This window comes from Bactrocera oleae, chromosome 5 (assembly GCF_042242935.1).
Source record: "Bactrocera oleae isolate idBacOlea1 chromosome 5, idBacOlea1, whole genome shotgun sequence".
Lineage (NCBI taxonomy): Eukaryota > Metazoa > Arthropoda > Insecta > Diptera > Tephritidae > Bactrocera > Bactrocera oleae.
In genome coordinates this window covers 38,220,899-38,243,578 of record NC_091539.1, presented here as the reverse complement: position 1 = coordinate 38,243,578, position 22,680 = coordinate 38,220,899, and the positions used below count along the sequence as shown (strand labels likewise).

The 22,680-nt window shown below is 30.9% G+C and overlaps 1 protein-coding gene across 8 annotated transcripts in view; it reads right to left on the bottom strand.

The window, feature by feature from the left end:
- The window catches only part of dnc (phosphodiesterase dunce), a 361,971-nt gene that overhangs the window by 294,044 nt on the left and 45,247 nt on the right, over positions 1 to 22,680 (bottom strand). For 3 of the 8 annotated variants that reach the window (XM_070109874.1, XM_070109875.1, XM_070109876.1), the window contains exons 1-3: positions 13,942 to 13,980; positions 2,757 to 3,017; positions 1,415 to 1,669 (exon numbers count right to left, since the gene is read on the bottom strand). The exons of the other annotated variants lie outside the window; for them this stretch is intronic. The gene's annotated coding sequence lies outside the window, so the exon portion shown is untranslated. Of the gene's footprint in view, positions 1 to 1,414; positions 1,670 to 2,756; positions 3,018 to 13,941; positions 13,981 to 22,680 lie in introns of those variants that run through there. 8 annotated transcript variants of the gene reach the window in all.

Genomic DNA, 22,680 nt, shown 5'->3' with positions numbered 1-22,680 from the left:
GTTTCAGTCGCCTAAATGCAGGTTTCACAGTAAGTTAAATAGTAATTATAATTTGAACTTTCATTCCGTTTCTCAACATTTAGTTGTTGGACTTGTTAGAAATTCATTTGGCTTATTTTTTTAACCCTAGAAGCCAAAACTAATCTATTATTGCCTTCTGTTCAACTGTCACGAAAATTTTGAAAAAGAAAAATTCAATATAAAAATATAAATGAGCTAAATATCTCATATCAGTCCAATTTTTAATGCGTAGTTTGGAGTGTAAATAGAAAATGTTTTTAATTGCATTCTTGCGTACCTAACTGCAACAATAGGTATCCATATCTTGCTTTCTTTTTGGAAAAAATACCACAATTACCTCTTTTCAAATAAATACTATATAATTAAATATAAATTAGTGTGCTGTAATTGATGTTCTTAGAAAAAATTGTGTTATAAAATACCTGTAATACGTAAATCAAACAAAGCTCCTAAAAGTATGCTAGTTTTTCACTTTATAACTTTTTTTTGAAGATTTGGATAAAATCTCGACTGAATATAACCATTAAACTGCAAAAATATTGTTAAATATATAGACTATTGGAACAAAATTCACATTTATGACGAGAAATATGCATTATTTATTTAAAGCATTAATTGCTTTTCATTAAATATATTTTATATGTTTGCACCTGTGTATGTATGAATTCCATCCTCTGAAATTTCCGCATAAAATATTAATGGCCGCGTTCAATTATAGTGAAATGCGCACATATGCACACTCCCAGTGATACACCAGCACTAGCGAGCACCGAATTTGAAAATGTGCCAAGTGAGGTACGCGCTGGCGTATGAGTGACTCAAATTGCTTAGGTAATTCGTTTAATTTTCAAGCAAAAATTCGCGACGATATGTACGTACATATGCTTATTGTGTGCATATCTCTTGTTTAAAGCACTCACGCTACGTGCTGTCAGCGCATGCAATGGACTGTCTAAATGTCTATCGTAAATTTCGTGCCATAATGTATAGGGATGGGAATTGAGGATGCTAATGGAAAATTTACTACTAAAATTATTATACAGAAAGCCAAAAATTGCTTTCCAATTGGTTAAAATTTTAAGTGGAACTCCCCGAAATTAGATGGTCTCTTCAGATGAAGAATATAATTTATATATGTGTAATGATATTTCTGTTGACAGATTTGATTGAGTTAAATAATTTTTTTTAAGTTTGCTTTCCAGTTGTTTAAACATTTATGTACACCTTAAAAAATTGCAAACAAGCCTTCTACTTGAATTCTTGTTCAGTAATTTTCAATATTTAATATTCCTTTCTGCAAGCAGCGGCAAAAGACTTCTCGTAGCGTTTTCGTAATAAATTTTTTAAAATTTTGTAAAAAAGTTGAAAATTTTTTAGAACATTTCTTACTTACCTTTGCAACGCTCTGTTTATATCTTAATTACATTTGTAACCATTACAAAAATACAGGTAGGCTCAGGTTTGCCGACTGTCGGTATACAAAGTCGCTTTTTGCCTTTGGTGTAGCTGTTTCTGCTGCTTCTTACACTTATGATATTAGCAGTACATAAAATCTTGATAAAATCACTTTTTAATTTATATAATTTACGTTTTTTTAATTTTCACTTCTAAAGTAGCATTAGGAACTAAATAAATTGCACTGTGAGCACTGTAGAGATTTCAAGCATTAATATTATTGCAATTTTTACTACTATTTATTAAAATTAATTTTCTTTTTGTATAATTTTGAAAATTTCTTCTATTTTTAATAATTTTTTGTTTTAATTTTTTAAGCAATACTGAAATTTCATTTCAACAGCAACATATGTATATATATAACTTAACTAGTCACTTATTTCACGCATAAATAGTTCATATTTATTTATTTTTTTTTTGGTTTTGTGATACAATTATTTTGAATTTTATTACATAATTTTTGGTACTTATTTTTTAATAATAGTTTTTTTTGGATATTTTTAATCATCAACTTCACTTATATGCATTCCTTACATTTGAAGTTTTTTTATTTTAATTTTCAGTACATTTTTATCCTTTTTATAACCAATAATGGTTTTTGATATTTATTTTTTATTGGCACTTTTTCGGCTTTTACTTTTTATTGAATTTTTTTTTTCTGCTAATTTATTATTTATTGTTGACAGCGTCACTTATTATATGTGTATTTATATTTTATGCATTGTTTTTATAAATTTATTAAAGATTTTATACACAATAATTTGGTAAAATCCAAATTTTGGTTAGCGTAATTAAGTTTTTTTCTTGCTATTTAAAAGCACAATATTGAAATCATTTAAGAATTTATATTTTGTTTATTATTATATATTATTTTTAAATTTCGAGGTTTTTAAATTTTTTTCCTTTTGAGTTATTTCCAAACCACTTTGTCTTTAAAAACTCAATATTGATAATTATTGTAGACTTTTTATTTTAATTATTTTTGTTTATTATTTTAATATTTTCAACATTTTTCCTATTCATTTCAATTTAAAAATGTTTCTTAATTTTAGTTTTTATTTTAACATTTTACTGCTTTTAAACCTTCTTTTTTTTAAGTGATTTATAAATTTATCCGTTTTTATTTTTATTAAAGAATATATTTTTATATCACATTTTTCACTTTAGTATTCAATATTTTCTAAAATTCATTCCAGCATTTTTTTCTATTATCAAGATTTCTTTAAAAAAAATTTCGCACTTTATCACACATTTTCCGTTTTTTTTTACATTTTACTTACCTACTTGCTTTTAAATCAACACTTCTGTGTAAATACAAGTATTTCATTAAACCTGATTTTCGTTGCTGCTTTCAATAGGATTGTTGTCGCTTTACACTGCTTTCATATTATTTTTATTGTAATCACAATTTTTTGCTGTTGTAGGTGAATTTGGAACACTTTCCAATTCTTTAACTGTCGCATATATTAATTTAATATTCACTCAAGAAAAGCACAAGATATGCACTGTCAACTTTTCGGCCAAGGTTACAGCTTTCGGAGCTAAAATAAATTAAGGTAAATAACAACACACATACAAACGCACCTAAAACACTTTCTGAAATTATTTGCTCAACTCATTGTAATAACTGTTTATTATTTATTTACTTAGCTGTCACCAGGTTTTTACACGCCGCACATCCACACACAAATATCTGTAAATACAATGAGTGAGCAAATATTGTACTCATTACATATGGACTATGTACAATACATATACATGTACACAGGCAACACAGCTGCGCTGCGCTTTTTGAATATTTTCAATTAATTCTTTGCTCGCAATTTTACCATATTTTTTCAACATTTCTTCACTCTGACTCGTGAGTTTGTTTGTTTTTGTTTTTGCTTGCTTGGCCAATAAATAAGTTATGACGAATGATTAAGCAAAGGCAATACGTAGGGCTGGAACGCAGGGACCGTTGGTGTATGAGTGTGGCTCAGTGAGGACTTCGATCTATGCAAGCGTAAAAAATTGTTGCCGCTTGAGTTCATAACAACAAAGCGTATAGTGGAATAATAAAATACACACAGACACACATATGTATGTGTGCGCAAATACACTCGCGTGCGTGTGTGTGTGCAAGTAACTGAATTTGAGTGCGATGTAAAGCAGCCACGCGGAAGGAAAAAATTTCAGGAGCAAAATTGGAGTGAAACAACAGTAAAAACGGATATACACATACACATTATTGTCCATTTCGCTTTCGTTTAAGTATGTGTGTGTGTTTCTTCCGGTGAATTTGTATTATTTGGCTGTTGAAAAGTTGTAAAATCTTCCTGCTAACAGGAAATAATTAAAAGTGAGATGAAATATGTCGCTTCGTTTTGCAAAACAAGAAGCAATTCATAATTACTGAAATTGTTGGAAATTTTAATTCTGAATCCAGTAAAATTTTTTAATGAAATTTAAAATGCATTTTTGTATCTCAACTAATATTATATGTATATAGCATAATGCATTTTAAGAGAAAATTATGTTAAATAATTTTCGATAATCTGGCACACTGAACTTGAAAAAAATCTAATAATAATAATAATATTATATTAAGTACATTTTCTGGCAAAGTCCTTAAAACGAAATATTTGGGATCGATATTCAACTTTTTAAAAATTACTTAATTAAATTTAATAAATATTTTTGATTTTTCGCTGTTTATATTAAATAAAAGTATACTTAAATTTTCTGTTTATCAATTTTTCAAATATTATTTGCTTATTTTAAAGTATTTTTGTGCAAAGTTTTCGATCCCGAAAACATTCCTATGTAGATTATAGAGCCAACTAGCATCTTATGAACTTTTAACATTATCTAGAAAGCTTTATTACGACGAACACTCTAAGAATAAGTGGTAATAAAGTAAGATAAAACAATAACTGTGGTTGGTATGATCAGATGAAAATTGTACCGTTTGCATTGTATAATAATATGTAACAAATTTCGTAAAGAAATCATATTATATATATTTTTAATTTGTTTTAACTCAAAAATTTAATCCTATTCTTTTTACTTTATGTGTTTGAAACAACGAAATATTAGAGGTCGTTCGAGGGTTAATATTTTCAGAATTATTTGTAGAAAATATCACCAACATCACCTTAGGCTTGATACTTAGCTCGTAAAAACTCGAAATAATGGTGCCCTATATCGAATCAGGGACTGGAGAACAGTACAACATAATCACTTTCCACCTACTTTTTGAAGTTGTGAGGCCACCTGAGGGCTAAAATATTCACCAAAATTTATACAAATAACTAGATAATTGGAATAACTCTTCGCTTGTCTTCAGAGCGCAGATTCTACACCAGATCTTTTTTATTGAGGAAAATTAAGCTTATCATATCAATTAATCAACTTGTATCTGGTAATTCACGCCCATTATTTAAGATCTATGTGTTCCTAATATATGCACAAAAGCTCAAGGATAAAACTGATGCACTAAATTAACCGTTTATGTTTTTGCTTGTGCCTTGCGATCTTCACTTCGAATCTTCGGACATAAACTATAGCCAAACTAGGCAATTAACTAACGCAATCAAAGAGTAAATTAAGTAATTAGCCAGAATTCGTACTTTAGCAATTAGCCTTTAGCTTTCAAAATGTTTTATCTTTATGAACTCTGATGCCTTACCATATTATGGGAATATTTAGACAATTAATTACAATTTAATTATGTTATAATTATGGGAATATTAATTATGTTATAATTTAATTTTGAAACACATTTCAATAACAATATATATTTATTTTAACTTTCCTTCATTTATACATTTCATTTGCTGACCAAAAATCGGCCATCAACTCTCAATTAATCAATTTTTGAAATTGGGATGATTAAATCTATTTTAAGGCAATTAAGCATTAAAGTGCTCCATTTTTATTAATTGAGATGTCTTTGTGAACACAGATGTGAGTATGATACAACATAAGACAACAGAATGAATGTAGGAAAAAAATAGAGTGTAATCGCAGAATTTGGTATTCTTTAAAGAAAGGAGTTTAAAGAATTATTATAGCTGTTTAAAGTTTGAGTTTGCTGTTCACAATTATAATGTGACAAGAAAAGTCTTGAAGAGAAGAAGGAGAACTGAAGACTGTGACTTTTTAGATACCCCTTAGATACCACTTCTTATCTTATCTCTTTCATGACACTTCAAAAATACGCTCAAAGTGATAGAGAGTAAAAACTTTTCGTCAAATTTCATTGAAAGTGCTTTGAGAAATTGTGTCCACAAAATCTATTAAATGGGTTCCATTTAATGTTAATGAATCTTTAGAAATTATTATTATTATTTTCGACATATAAAAATTAAATATGCGAAACAGGCGTCAGCTAACGGTCAAATCAGGCCACTTTTGACAGACATTTTAGCTAAAAAATGGACTGTAGAAATCCATCTCCTCTAAGATTCACATTTATCAGTGCATATATTTTTATTATATAATATATACTTATGGCTACTTAGGTAGTAATATCACAGAGAAATTTATTTGGTCCAAATGCTGACCAAAGCTTACTTAAAATGTCTAAAGAATGTGAGAGTTAGCAACAGCTATAATAACAAAGCTAGAATACGGCTAACAATATAAAATATAAAAAATGACAACAGAATAAAATGAAAAATACATGAAAATACATGTTTTTATTGCTACTACACCTTCGTACAACTAATCCATATTTTGGCAAACGCAATGACGATGCCGCCACACGATTTTTATATAGCCACAGTCGTATACATAAGGGTGTGTGTGAGTGGCTTTTTCAAAATGACGACACGCATCTGAGAAATGATGAAAAATTAATGAACCGACTAAGCAAATGAACTATAGACGGCCGCACAAGCGGATGAGTGAGTGAGTGAACGAGTGAGTGAGCAAATGAGCCAGTGAGTGTGCAAAAACCCAGAATCGCCACATGTTGGTACGTTTAAATGTGTCTGTTGCTGTGATTATTGCAAATTTTTATAGCATGATTGCGACATTTAAGTTAGAAATAAAAATAAACCTCTGCATTATAATAAAAATATGCGAGAATTTTATGCGAAAAAATTTCTATCCTCACACACAGGTACTCGTATACGTATTCTTGCAGCGTTTTCGTGTGTAGGTGTGGCATTAAAATTACTGGCAGACTGTGAATATATTCTAGGTATTTAAATTTCTAGTACCATATAATTTCGAATTTATTTGCTACATTACATAGTAAGCCGGTGCATAGCAAAAGTCGCGACAGCAATTTAATTAAAATCATACACATTATTATGTGTGTCTCACAAGTAAGATATTTGTTCAAAAAATAGCTGATGAAATGTCGGCAAATTAATTGAAATGTCAGAAAAATACGAAAGCATAAACACACATACTCGTATGTTACATATAAACAAAAGATTTCAATAAAGGAACGCCATAAAGAAGCTTTCACAAGAACTGCTAATTAATTTCTAAAATATGGAAAATAAGTGGCTTCAAACACTCAAGAAAAACCACAAGAAAATTTTTAGTTTTAAATATTTTAGAAATAAATGAAATATTAAAAAAATCAAAAATAAAATGAATTTCGTGCCATTTAGGTAATAGTATAAAATATTATATTTTGTTGTTTTGTTTACCTCCGCGAGAATGACCTCCAATGTGTTGCATATTCTTAACAGCTGCTTTGTGGAAGCCACCTTAGTACTATAGGAAATTATAATATTATGAAATTATTCGTTCTTGCGCTTAGTTTTTATTTTTTCAACTAGAATAAAGCATACAAATCCTTCTTCGTTTCTCTTCAGTTCGTCAAATATTTGAGATTGGCGAATCGAACAAGTAAATGTAACAAAACATAGAACAAGAAAAACGTTATTTTCGGTTGCACCGGAGACATAATACCCTTCACAAATACGAAATGTTCCATACAGTAACTTGATTTCGATATAATGAATCTATAAGATAAGTCAGTTTGTATGGTAGCTATATGCTATACTGGTACGATCTGAACAGTTTCTTCGGAGATTGTACCGTTGCTTTGAATAATAATCTATGGCAAATTTTGTGTAGATATCGTACCAATTAAAAAAAAATTTCATACAAGAACTTGATTCCGACCGTTTAGTTGGGGAATAAAGAAGTTATCATGTTAGAATAGATTTTTTGAAGAGGATGAACTTCCCAATTCTTTAACTTCTTATTTATAATATTAGAATCAACTCTGAACATTTTTCTTCAATATACCAACTTACAACACTCAGATATTATAAAATATTTTATCTGCAAAATGTATCAAAAGATAAAAAGTTCTGTAGAAAATTAATTTTGCGGTGATGAGTACGAAATAACTATCTGAGTCGGCATAGCAACCAGGAACGTGAAAGTCAATCACATCCAAGTTATTATTTTATAGAAAAATGCTTAAGCATTCATTTGTTAGTGAAGAGGTGCAATTCCCGAAATTTCTTCGAAAAAAGGCATACATGATAAATACATGAAAGTTGCCATATATAACATACATAGTATATAGAACTACAAGTAGGTGTATGTATGTATTTTTTCGTATTTTTTTTTTTTTTTTGTACTAAATCGACCTTGTTGACATTCGAATTAGCTTTCAAGAAATAAAGGATCTCTCATGCTTGTATATTTGAAACTAACAGCGCATTAGTAACTTTATACAAGTATGCATATAATTATTCTAGCATATAGTATTCAATATCTTTCGCGCTAAATTTCAAGATAGCGTTATGAAAATTGGTAGGATTCCTGTGAAATTTAAAACCGATCTACAAGGTGCAATTAAAAACCTGTTTCATGCTATGATTCTGCTTTATATTCGAAATTTGTTTTACAGATAAGACTAAGAGTAACACACAGTAACGATAAGTGGCGCTGTAGTCGATTTGGATCACACCATAGTTTTGTAGTGTTGAAAAACCGGACAATTTATTGGTTTGTCTAATCAAAAAGTTTAGCTAATTCTTATTATTGAAAAAATTTGTTGAAGTGGTTAGACAATGTTGGTGAGTATTTCAGGCCGCTAGAGCAGTAGAGAAATTTAGATGAAGTATTTGAAAGGTAGGTTATAGCACAGTGAAATTCTTTCATTATTATTTTCGTAGACAATTAGGATTATATTTTATTTAATTAAGTGAGTAAAATGCAAAATAACTTGTAGCAGATAAAAGTACTACTGCCAAAATAAATAAACAATAAATATTGCAATAAAACTTAGTAAGTCGTGTAGCCAAAGAGATAAGCAGCAAAGAGTGTGTAGCGATAAAAACTATCGGAACTTTATCAAAAAGTGGTGGCTGGAAGATAAAGCCAACAAAGTCGGCAAGGGTAAAATATAACTGCTTATGTATTTTAATGAAAATGCAAATAACTATGTGTTATAATACCATATATATACGCTCATATATATGTATCTGCATTAAATAATGTGTAAGCATATGCTTAATTAGTTAGACCGCAATTAATGAATGGAAATCTTTATGATTTTACTTTAATCAGCCAAAAGTGGAGAGTCGCCATGCTTGCGAGTTATAAAATTTGTGGCTTATAAATTCATGAAATTAAGCCAAATATATGTGTCACTTTTAATTTAGTTTCATTTTTATTTGTTACTATTTAGTTACTTTTTTGCACTGCTAAAACTTATTCAAATAATGCAAGGCCATTTCTGAAACTTTTGTTTTTATTTCTGTGCGTTATGGCGATAAGCGAACGAGCAGCAGATTTTAAAGTTATGTCTTGTTTGTTTTTATATTTATTTAACTATTTAGTTTGTTTTTACTTCTACATATTTCTGCTCTCTTTGAAGTCATTCAAGTATTGCACTGACAATTAACTGAGGCTGTTAGCTAACCAAATATTATCTTAATGTGATTTCCAGCATAAGGCTGCGTTAATAACGCAGAGTTAAGAACGAATAATTGAATTATATTTTGCTGAAAGTTTTTCCTTATTAGGTTACAACAAAAAGGTTAAGGAAATTATTTAGAAATAAAAGTAATATATAAAAAATTAAAAGAAATTGATTCAGATACAAAAAATTAATTAAAAACTTAAAAACATAATATTTTTTATATTCTTTTATTTTAAAGCGATTGTACATATATTTTTAAGCCCGAAAAATTTATATTTAATCAGATTTTCTTGTGATTCGGATTTACAAAATATATATATTTATAAAAAATTGATTTAGAAATAAAAATTCAAAAAAAATTTGATTTGGATATAAAAAATTAATTATAAAATTAAAACCAAATAATATTTTTATTTTTAATTTTTGATTAAATAAAAAAATTAATGTACATATCTTTTTAAAAAATTAATATGTAATTAGATTTTGCTGAGACTTTTTCATTATTCGGATACAAAAAAAAACATATTTATAAAAAGTGAACAAAATAATAATTTACAAATTTTTTTTATTTTAATTGTACATATCTTTTAAAGTCCAAACAAATTATATCTAGTTAGAATTTTTTGTTATTCGAAAAAAAAAAGTTATTAGAAATTGATTTAGAAAGAAAAGAATAATAATAATAAAAAAATTAGAAAAAAGAAATCAAAAGAATTTTTTAAATTTTTAAAAAATTTCTTTATAATTTTTATTTAATTTTTTTTTTTTTTTGATAGTGATTATACATATGTATATTTAAAAGACAAAATTTGTAAATTTTTATTTTTCCAGTTCCTGTAGTGATTTTAGAAACGTAAAAGAAAAAAACTTTTTCTTTCTGCTATCTCACTGCTACTCTATTTTTCACTGCACTGTGTGCCTAGCCTTAGTAAATACTTCAAGCGTTTTGTTAGTACATAATTAATTTTGTAAATTAGTAATGTAACAACAAGTATTGTCTCGGTTGTCGCTATTGGCAATTGCTGTTATTTTAAGTGTTGAATGCTTGAAATTTAATATATTTGTAAGTACCGTTAACTTTTGAACCACTTTATGCCATATTATTTGTTTTGTTGATGAGCAAATGAAAAAGCTTTGCAAAATTTTACAAAAAAAAATAAATGAAAATATAATAAAACATTTTTTTTTGCTTTTTAGAATAAATAATTTTCCTTTTTACTGCTGTGCAAGTAAAGTTCAAGTCTTTTACTTTTGCAAAAAGAAGAAATTCATTAAGTATTTTTATAAATAAAAATATATTTTTATAGCTATATAATACTTTCGCATGTTTTTGGTTCTTAGTCCCTTGACACCGTCTGCGCCCATGAAAAGCTTTTCAAGCAAAGGAAACTGCTTGCGTAAAATATAGTAAATGTTATTAGGTCACCTAAGTTTAAGAAAGACATTTAAATTTTCTAAATATTTCAGCAGACTTACCTTAACTTAGTAAAAACCAATTAACGCGATATGCCATATCTGGCAATATATTTTTTCCCCTTACTAGTATACTATTTTCAACCTGTAATGCTTTATTAGCTGGTTATAAGAAAAAACTAAACAAATAAAACATAAATAGCTATGCAAACAATAAAATATCGCACACCCACGCAACAATTACTGTTTTGGCGCTCAAAGCGAGATTCCGCCCTCACCAGCTCAACGCGTAGTCATTTACTGTAATAAAATTAGCTGCGAAGCTAAGAAAACAACAAAGCGAATGAAACGCTCGTTTATGAAAAATACTATGCGGATGAATATGCTTAGCGGCTTTACGAAAAATGTGACTTGAAAAGGCAAAAAAAGCAATTAAAAGCGCGAATAGATTTGCATATTTGAAGAAATTTATTTTATTTTTATTAGCATGTTTTTGTGCACTACTACTTCCTGTAAGGTGTTGAGGCATGCCCATTAAATGGGCTATAAATGGGCAGCTGACGTTGGAGCAAACGCACACATACAGATGTGTATAGATATATAAATATATATGTATGTACACGTGCAAATAAAATATCGCAGTTACATGCAAATATATGTAGGTGAGGCTGTGTAGAGTTGTTTCGCTGTTATAAGACACCTTTAGGCGACAAACATGCTCCTAGATATATTAGTACTGAGGCATTTATTGGAAAAAATAGAAAGCAGAACTACAAAAAGTACTATTTTTTAAGTATAGAAATTGGAATTTATGTATAATATGTTATAAACAAAAACATTTAATTTCCAATACGGCTTTTTAAAGTTGTCATTTACGTGTGAAATAAATCTATAAATTAATATAAAAAATAGTTTTCTGTATTTTTTTTAATTTTTATTAACTTATGGACACAGTACTTTAAAAAATTTGTACACGGGATCATCAAAAATATTGTTTGGAAATATATGTTATAACATAATTTCCTCAAAAAGTATATTCTGTCAATATTTTATTCAAGCTTTTTAAATAGAACTGCAAAATATTAGAAAAATTGTCTAGAAAATTATATTACATTTGCTTTAAAATTGTATTCTGCTATTGTATTATTAAAGAAAACTTTGAAATAGTGTTACCGACTATTAGGAAATTATAAATTTATGTAAAAAATTATTTATCTATATTTTAAAGTAATATTGTCAAATAAGGGTTCATAATTTTACTTTATTAGAAATATTTAATTCCAATAGGGTTGCCAACCTCTTTAACTTTTTTAATTTAATAATTTTTCATCATCATCATAAACGACTATTTCGCAAAAGGAGATTTTATCAGCCATTTTTACAAACCAAACCAATTAAAATTTCATTGTTACTTATATAAAAGGAAGAAGTAAATTATATAAAATCATTTGTAATGCGATTTTTAAAAATTATTTTATGGCAACCCTATTTATTACTTTTGTCCAAAAATATTGTTGGATATCAGCAATTTTTTAACGAAAGTCACTTGGCAAATTCAATCGAAGCAACAACATATTCTTAAAGAAAATATTAAACAATTTTATAAAACTATTCATTAATAAAGAAATAACGGTTTTAGTTTTGCAAAAAAGATTTCAATTTTTAATTATGCAATAATAAGTACTTCGAAAGCAGTATAAGCCGAAATTGCGCCATTTATAGTTAAAAAAAAAAAAAAGTTATTAGAGTTGCCACCTATATGAAATTCGAAAAAAAAAATATTATATGATACATACTTAATATATTTAATTAAAAAAACTTATATTTAGCTAATTGCGATGCCGACATTATTCTTTACATACATACATATTTGCAGTTCGTTTAGCAAATTAGTGTATTTTTTTTTATTTAGAATATTGATATTTGAACAGCTTGCCAAAGCCAATAGACTGCTTTTTAGCAAATAAGTTACGAACAAAATTAAAATAATTACCAAGTTGCAATGAGAGAATACTGAAAAACACACACAGTTTTACACACACCAGTGTAATTTGTTGCCATATACACATACATATGCATATATACAGGTAAAAAATTTCCGCTGCAGCAGTGTTGTTGCCCCGTTGCTTTTCTGATTTCACCATTTTCTCATTATTTCTTGTACTTTACGCAGTTTTAATTATGCACATATATTGGTTGGGTGTATGTATATATGTTTGATTTTTCTGCGAATTCATCCAGTTATTTGCATATGTAAAAAATATATATGTATGTCCAGAATTAATACACACACGAGTACATATACATAACATATGTACAGAGATGGGAAATCGGAAATTTTTAAATTTTTTATTTGATGCTATGTTAAGTTATGTTACGTTATATTAAGTCATATTACGTTATGTTGTGTTATTTTATTTAATTTTGCTTATTTTAATATATTTAATTTAATTTTTATGTTACGTTTCATATAGCGTAACGTATGCTATGTTACATTATGTAATGTTGCTTTATTTTATTTTGCTTTTTATTTTATTTTTAATTCTTTAAATTTTTCTCATTTTAATGAAAAAAATGCAGCAATAAATGCAACAATCATTCACAGAGCATTTTAACATTTGATTGCAAATAGCAATTCGCGTGTAGTTACGTTAACGGTGAATTCGAATTCATGCACCAATACACACATATTCACAAAGCAGCAGAGTTGTTTTAAAACTCGTATGCCAAATCCAAAAAAAAAATCACAAGGTACACTTTAACCACCCACTGACCCGTTAACATACGCGTCTACATGTGTGCGTGTGTATGTGTTCACTTGACTGCTATTGGTGCTGCCTGCAACTGCGCTGGCTAAGAATTCAACGGCTGTTGCATAGCAGAAAGTACACTGAAATGATGCATATGTTGTTGTTGCTGTGCTAGGGTGCTACAACAAAACCGGAGGGCAAAATTGCGCGGTTTCCAAATTGTTGCCACTTTGCACACTTCGTTAGCGTACAGCTACACACACGTGCTTCAAATGTTGAAATACAGAAAAAATAATAATTTCAAACGACTTTTATATATTTTTTTACTATTTTTTTTTTTTTGAGAAAAACAAATATATCTTTTAATTTTTTGCAATTCTTGCCAAAAATTTCTCATAACAACGAAGTAACACTCACACACTCGCGCTCGGCGTTTACCTTCGTTATCGGTTGCTGGTATAGAACTAAAGTGAAAAGCACAAGCAGCAGACCACGCGGACGGCAATCCCCAAGTAATTTGTTGGAGCTTGCGCTTCATACAAGTTCGACCGCACGAGTTGGCGCTGCCGACGCTTAGTCGAGTTGCGTTGGCAGAAAATCAGCTAAGTGAAAATACTAGTATATGTGTATCCGTATGTAAGTCAGACTCGGAAATTGAAAGTATAAAATTAAACGAGAAGCGCTGTTGTAAAATACTGTTAGACAGTGGAGCGCTGAAATTTTAATTTGCATTCAGTTTTACATAAAAGGGTAAGAGAAGTTGCAATCGAAGTTTATAAAGATTTCTTATTGTTATTATATATAGAGAAGGCTTCTAAAATAACTCGAATCTGTTTAATCGGTAGAATATATTCTCATGTTTGAGATATGCTAAGAATGAGAGTATTATAAAATATTTATGTACATACATCGTGAATTAAAACACGAAAAAAGATAAATTCGTCGATAAGAAAATATATATGTAAAATATTCATCCATATTCATAGATTTACTATTACTTAAGAGGAGAAAATTCCCAGAATCAGGTTTCTTATGATAGGACTTAAGCTGTAGAAGAAAACGGCGAGCACTTCGAGTAAATAAAATTTAACTCTCAATTTTGTCGAGCAATGTGATATAAGCTCTTGCGCCATCCGCATGTTGAGAACAAGCTCTACAGTTTTTTTTTGTACCACCAATAAGAATCCTTGCATAACTTTAAATACTGCAACTGAAACGGAACATATTTGTCACACACTAATCCGGTTGACTCAAAAAATCTCTAATATACCGTTTTTGCCATGGCAGGAAGAAGAATTGTTCGAAAGATTTGTAAATAATAGCTTTAATTTTTGAATAGCCGACCAGTATACAGAACAAGCTTCCAGAGACTAAGAGACGGAGAAAAAGAGGCAGAGGTAGCTACTGGTATACCGTTTCCATTTGGCATCGTAAATATACAAGAATTTTCTTATGCTTCCCATTGGTGGCAGCACCGGAAGTACTTAAGGCCAGACAAACTCTCAAAAGTAGTTATAGCTCCATTCTGAATGAATATCACATGTAACCAATAATAATCCAAGTAACTTAACTAGTTTCTCGGTAATTCTCGGTCATATTGACCATTTGTCCATTTTGATCGGTCAGTTGCTATATTTGCCTGATCTACACAATACGTTTGGTGCTTAAAGCGCTGCTTTGAATAACTTTTGCGAAATTTCGTGAAAATATTTTGCCGAATAAAAAAGTTTTCCATACAAGTACTTGAGTTTGATCGGTCAGTTCATATGGCAATTGTATTTTATAATGGTGCGATATCATGGTTCTGATAAATGAACAGCTTCTTGGTGAGAAAAGGGCGTGTGCAAAATTTCAGATCGATATCTCAAAGACTGTCGAATTAATCGTACACAGGCAGGCGGACTTAGTCGACTCAGCTGGTCATGCTCATTTACACATATAACTTATGTGTGTTACATTCGATTAAGATCTCAAAATTTAACCTTAAAGAAGTAGCCTTATAATTCTATTACATCTTCACCATAGCAGTGAACTCAAAATAATTTTGAGAACATGTTTATTTAAGTCTTTTATATATGTATTTCAAATTTACTTATTTCACCACTTAAAATATACACATAAATAATCATTAACAGGCATATTAACTCCAAAATAATATGAAGTCAATCACAACACCAACTCTCATATAAATACAAGCACTCTCTCTTTCTACGGCGTCGAGACAGCTGATTGCGGCAAAAGCTCTTCCGCACAGCTGTCGACAGTTCGATGTCGAACGTGTTGGCTGCGACAAAATTGTGCTCGCCACACATTACAGCGCATTTAAAGAGGAAGAACATATCCAAGCACAACAACAACAACTAAAACAACCGAGCAAACAATCAAGTGCCGAGCACAGCCACAGCTTCAACAAAAACAACAGACCAAGCAGCAGTGAAGCAGCAACTGGGCCAACAATTGCCGAAGCACATGGCCAAAAAAGCTCTCGTTTGCTTTTTCTTTTCCTTTTCATTCTCATTTTCAATTGCACAGTTTTTCGTCTGCGTGTTTACATATTTGCTTTTTATTTGGGGCTGCCGATGATGTTGCTGTTCTCGGTGTTTTTGCCAGCAGCAAAAGAACCGCAACTGCAAGCTGCGGCAACAATGTAACCGAAATTGAAGATGTTGAGAGAGCGAGGGTGCGGGTGTTGAAGGTGAGAATTGGTTACTAGCTGGAAAAGCTGGTAGATGGTGAAAGCAATGTTATAAGTTGAAAAGTAGTAGTAGCATGATAAGAAATTTATTGTGTTGGATAATTAATTGTGCGTTTGGTCTCGGTTGTGGTAGAAAATATCATTATTTTTTTAGGTGAAAGTGAAAATATTGTAAATTAATGATGCACTGAGAAATGGTTGAATCAAAATCGAACCATTATATTACTCTAAATATTTATAATAACATAAGTATGCTTAATTTATCACATTAATTCATAAAGTCGATATATATAGTATAAATAACATTTTATAACAGAAATTTTTTTTCAAGTATGTGATATCGTTCGATTAAATATATACGGTTATACAATATATTTTTATCTGATTGGAGCACTGATCTAATCCTACTTCGCCACAAACAATCTTAATTTCCAAGTTACATATGCGGTAGGAAATCTTCGACATAGTATTAATATCGATATCAAAAATTCAACCACGACTCTTCCCGACCTCAGTAAATTATTTCTGCTTTCATTCTTGTTATTTTATCTTCCGTTTCTAATAAGTTTCAACCTAATATGTTTATTTCTGAAATTATGATGAAATATGAATTTGCTTTCAGAAATTTTCTACCCTCGTCTATTATAATTACGACTATCGGATCACTACAATTGCCATCCCACATGGAGACAATGACATGTGAACATCGAACTTAATATTATTTGTATTCAATTACACATACGACCGCTGCACTTTATTTCATGACATTGACACCACGCGACTTTATTCTCACACCTACTTTTTTACACTCGTGATATTTTTCGAATGAGATGACCGAATCGAGTAATTCAAAAAGTTGTATAAGGCTATTGAATCATTATTGAATATTAACTAATTAATTTTGATAAGGACTAAAAGAGACTAAGGACACCAAGAGCTTTTAAAGGGGCGTCTATTTAATTAATGATTTCTAAATAAAAAAATACTTATTGGGAGTAACAGTTTGACATATGCTGTCGCGATATCATTTGTAGATAATTATAGGTTCTGTAAAGACTTTTTTAAAGAAAAAAACACAGAAAGTTCAAATTTAATGGGGAATGTTTATTATTAATCGAAAGAACATTCTTCGGCATTTATTTTTTGAATATTATCTCTTTCAAATGTTGGCCGCGGCTACGTCTCAGATGGTAAATCCATTGAGTCCAATTTTCGATGACTCGTTCGAGCATTTTGACTGGTAACTGGCGAATCGCACGCGCGAATCAAGTGTGGATTGACCGATTAGACTTTAGGCTTTACGTATTCCCCACATGATTTTTGGTGGCAAATCAACTGGTCCTAAGCGTGAAATTATCTGCTCACCGAAGTGTTCTCTCAATAAATCCATTGATTGATGCGATGTGTGGGGAGTAGCACCGTCTTGTTGAAACCAAATGTCGCCGAGATCACTAGCTTCAATTTCAGGCATCAAATAGTCGGTTAACATGGCGCGATAACGGTCACTATTAACTGTTACGTTTTCAACAGCATCATTTTTGAAGAAATATGGACCGATGATTCAACCGGCCCACAAACTACACCAAACCTTTTTTTTCTGCATGAAATGGCAGCTCTTGAATCTCTTCAGGTTTGCTTGTTTATATGGCCATTGAGCCGGAAATGAGCACCATAGCTGAACAAAATTTGGCTCGAAAACGTCGGATTTTTTTGATTCTTTCCAGAGCCCACAGAACGAAGCGATGTCGTTCGAGGAGGTCGAGCGGCTTCTGTTCTTGCAAAAGCTGTATTTTGTACGCTTTCAATTTTCTTCGTGTACACTCCCAGCTACGGCCGCTATATTTTCATCACTGCTTGCTGGACGTTGTCTATTCGGTCGAATATTATCCAATAATTAATGCTGGGTATGTTGTTGTTGTATTTTTAGCGGCAGAAAACATTCCTGAAGTAATTTCGAGGAATGGTGCCAAGTTGACAGTTCTGGCCAAATAAAAGTCCGGGTTCGTTCCGGATGCTTTGACCCGACTGTCATGGGAACGGGTGCTGGATCTCGAAATGGGTTATGGTGTTGCGAATAGTACGCTCAGTAGGCCGATTATGTTGACCATAAGTTGATTCTTTACAGAACGTGAATTTTCATAATAAAGTTGAACAATTTGTAAACGTTGTTCAGGACTCAGTCTTTTCATGATAAAATGCCAAACAATAGATGTACTGAACAAAAATAACATGACAGCTTGACACGACTCACGCGTTTTCTGTCAGAAAAAAGCTTTTGAAAAGAGTAGCTCTACTTGGATCACATTGGATGGTTAACATAACACTATACTTTAAAAAATATTTTTAACTTCCCGCTAAGAAAATGGAAAATTTTCTAAAAATCGGGAAGATATTGGTTTCACCCCATTTTGCAAAAATCGAGTTCTCAACAGATCTCGACGTTCTGAGGGTCGAGGAAGCTTCCCCGAACATTTCTACGATGATGTCCGTATGTCTGTATGTATGTGTGTGTGTGTGGATGTATGTGACCCTCTTATAACTATTAAACTGCTCAACCGATTTGAATAAACTAAACGGCATTCCAAAGGGTTTCATTGCACTTGAATTTCGTGTAAGTTTGGACCCAATCGGACCAGTAGATTTCGAGAAATCTCAAAAATAAATCGTATATAATAAATTTTTTCCAAACGACTTGACCGATCGACACCAAAAACTAATCAGTTCTAAACCTTGAAGAAACACATCGTATGCCGCAAACCGGGTCGAAATCGGTTGATTTACTTGCTAGATATCGAAAACGAAAAATTTCGAAGAGCTCAAAAGCAGTGAAAAAAGCGAAATTTGAACGTTAGCGTATGAAATTAGAGGGAAGTTGCAGGGATGGCCCTTGAGGCCAACCGTTTTCCACATTTTTTTTTTTAGTTTACTATTTTTTTTTACGTACAATTTTATCTTTATTAGTTTTTATAAAATTAGTTGATAAAATTTCTATTTTCTATATTTCGTAACTCAAAAGAACAATTTTGCCTTCCCAACCACATTTCAACTAAACTACTTTGTAATCTTGCATAGACACCATCAATATTACAAAACAGTTTGTTGTTTGTTTCAAAAGATAAAAAAACAAACAAATATATGCCTTCCACATAAGCTTCCTAGTAATGTTCACCGGAAACGGATATACGCCATGCACTGACACGAACTCGACAGCTAAACACTGCTGCTGCGGCGGCTACTTCATAAACATACAACTGCTGGGTCATCGTTTTTGTACATTTGTATGTATATACCTATATATATATATATATATATATGTATATGTTTGTTTGTATTTGCGAATATATTCATGCAACTACAAGTGAAACAGCAAAAACGGAATGGCTGCAATCATGCATGCCTTAGCCAGTGTGCTTATATAAAATCAAACAAATGCAAGAGCAAGCTCAGAGACGCATGCACAAAAGCACGTGAGCAGCGTATTTATATCTCAATATATATTTATATGCACACATGTGTGTATGCTTTGGCATTTTCGGAGCAAACTACAAAGTCGTTATGTTTCTGCAATAAAAACTTATGCGCAGCAACAGCACTTTCGGCCACTTCAGCCTCAAGAAGTGTGTGTAAAAGCAAAACTGCAAGTGTTTTTGTGTGTGTGCTCATATATGTATGCCTGTGTGCGTGTGCTAAGCTTAAAATGGCCACATGACACACAGCAAAGCTTCGCTTTCGGGCAGCAGACATTAAAAAACTTTGTTGTTGCTGCCCTCAAAGTTATGTAAGGGCGTACGAAATTCGCATGCATTTGAGTGTGTGTGTCCGGCTATGTATGGCTGTGCGTGCTTTTATTGTTGTGTTCCAGCATGTTGTTGAGTGAGTTGCAATTTTAGTGGCACTTAAAAATTCGTAAATGCGCAGCGCATGCCAAGAGCAGCAGCACAACTGAAAAAATAAAAAATGCAACAACTTCAACAACAATAGCGGCGAAATAGTTGCAATACAAAGCACCGGAAGCTGAAGTTGCATCTGTACTCTGTTCAAGCGCATGAAATGAGCGTGGGAATTATCATATATGAAAAATTCATAAACACAATTTAATTTCTACTGCAGGTGAAGGTGGGACGGCGAGCAGCGGAAGTGTTGCTGCACTTACATAAATGCGCCGAAACTTAGCTGTTGTCCCGCTGGCATTGCATTTTCGAGCGGTGAGCACGCTGGGAATGACTACATGAGATTTATATATTTTGTATTTATTTACTAAAAATATATTTTTCTACTTCTCCAACTGTCGCTGAGATTTTGTCTTTTTGTTGCAAATACAACACACACCTGCTGCCCATCAAAGTCGCTCGGCGCGCGATAATCGAATTAAGGTGAATATTTTTTGGCTTTTTCGCGAAAATAAATATTTTTCAAGTGCATTAATTTGACATATTGGCATGTGTACATACAGAAATACATACAAACAGTTGTTTATTTACAAATATTTTCACTTAACAGAGCACATCTGTGCAAAGTGACATTCGAGCAAGCGTAAAACTGAAGCAACGCATATGCTCTGGTCTATTTATATATACTTGTACATATTATATTATATATTATATATATATTAGGCTGACCGTTATTTCTCAAGCTAATGTTTAGTTTATAGACGCACCATAAAAGTTCAGTTTTCGCTCTAAAAAAAATTTTAACAGCACCTAAATTATATTTATTTTCCCATGGCAGTTGAAACATGGCACATTGAATTTTTTGATATTTTGCATTAAGGAAGTAAAACAACAACTTTGTAAAAATAATATTATATTTCAAAATTTCTCGCTTAACAAAAAAGGTCAGTTTAATTTGTTTCCATTAAAAACATTGCTATAAACGTCATAAGTAGCCAAAGTTATACATCAAAAGTGCTGAGCATTCATACAGTAAACCATGTCGTATGAGCAACTGGAATTTCAGAAGATGTCTGCAAAAATAAATTTGCTTGGGAAATGACGGATACCCTAATATACGCTCGCATACGCACATCTGTAAATATAGGTATGTACGCGACTGCTTACTTGATGATTCAATATAGGCGAAGGTTGATGGGTATCAGTTTCAGCGTGTTTATTAGTGCATTTAAGTGATGGCGCTATTCTGTGGTTTAGTTATTTTGAAAACTGTCAAAAAATATGCTCCAAAGTGCTTTTATTTACTTACGCAAAGTGATTTTCTAGTTTGAAAGTATTCCTATTTTTATGTGTAATACAATATAGGAAGCATTTTCGTAAAATATTCGTACAAAATGACTTTTGGATGAATCATAGCATTTTCCAATAAAACAACCTAGTAAGGCGGATAGTCTGACTTATTTATAGATGTATTTATTTTTTTTAACTGTACAAAAAAACATGTTAACATCGGTTGTACCGAAGCTACAACACCCTTCACAAATAAAGAAGTTTGCATGCAAGAATTTGATATTGATTGTTCAGTTTGTATCGCAGCTATATAATATAGTAGTCCGATCTACAAAATTTCTACAAATGTTGTAGCGTTTTATTGGACAGTAATTCATGCAAAATTTCGTAAGACAAATAAGCAGCTACTTAGGAAGAAAGTATTGAAATTCTTAACCCTTAACAAATCTAATCTAGCAAGTGCGACCATATCTACTATGCTAAGTTGCTTTCGGGCTGAAAAACTTTTTGGTTTTATATATTTTAGGAAATAGAAATATTAAAATTATTAGGGAAATATTTTGAATAGGAACATATTTATTTCAACATACAGATGCTGGAATACAAGCAATATCTAGATTTAAAAAAATCCTTATGTAGCCCTTAAATATAACTCCATTTGAAAAATGTTTTATAATTAATAAAAATATATACTCATTATGAGACTTTCTGAAAATGACAAACTACTCTTTTTCCTTCTTTGTGATATTTAAAATGGCTTCAGAAAAACGTAAGCCTTTCGTGAACTGCTAGTTTGATGTAACTAATATTATTTTTAGTATATTTTTTAATTTTTTTTTAAATCGCATAAAAAGTTGTTATTTTCAATTACTTAGCAAAACATGAATAATTATTTTTCATTATAGTTCTAATATGACTTCGAAATGGCATCTAAGCCGTAACTAAATCAAATTAATTTAATCTTTAATGAAGTTACACATATCACACGGCGCACCGCAATATCCAATATTAGCTAAAAGCAACGCATGCAAAAAGCCAATAAACAAAATCAATATAGCATTAAAACCTCAATGCCGAGGGTCTGTGAAGGAATTCCACGCATTCTAATGGGCCTTCTTGATTTATAGCAACCCGAATTTAATACACTTTATAGCGAGCAAAGTAAGCTTAATTTGCTATTCCCACCGCCATTGGCTTTCCGTATCGAAACAGAGTACTATCAGCAAGACGTAGTTGACCCCTAAGCAAGGTAGATGATAAAGAAGAAGAAAGAAACTTTGC